The sequence below is a fragment of the Chaetura pelagica genome, unplaced genomic scaffold, assembly GCF_000747805.2.
Source record: "Chaetura pelagica isolate M959 unplaced genomic scaffold, ChaPel_1.0 scaffold1317, whole genome shotgun sequence".
Classification (NCBI taxonomy): domain Eukaryota; kingdom Metazoa; phylum Chordata; class Aves; order Apodiformes; family Apodidae; genus Chaetura; species Chaetura pelagica.
The window spans coordinates 111,494-111,956 of NW_009954037.1; positions in this window are offsets into that span (position 1 = coordinate 111,494).

The following is a 463-nucleotide window of genomic DNA, read 5'->3' on the forward strand; positions in this document are numbered from 1 at the left end:
GCTGGACTCCCCGAGCAGGACACGCTGCCTGTGCCGGGAGGATGCCCGGGGGGCTCGGCAGCCCAGGAGAGCGGGGGTCCGTCCTCGAGCTCAGCCCAGGGAAGACCATCCCCTAATGTCACCTTTCGGCAGAGACCAGAGAGGACGGACTTCCTTGGCAGGGTAATGCTGCTGTCCCATTGCTGGGGGACAAGGAGGACCCCCTCACCCCACAGACCACCGTCCAAGTGGGCATGATCCCTCAGACTTGGGTGCGGGGAGCCGGGTCGCAGCCGCTGCCCCCCTGGCAGCCCCCCGGCCTCATTTCCATATCATTTCCATGTGAAAGGAGCAGGTCAAGTTGAAAGTTGAAAGGCTGGCGGGGAAGGGGCCACTGCCGGAGGTGAGACCCCCGACAAAAGGGCCGGATCCCCAGGGCCCGGGGCTCGCCTGGCCAGGGGCTGCAGCCCCCGCCCCGGCGGCA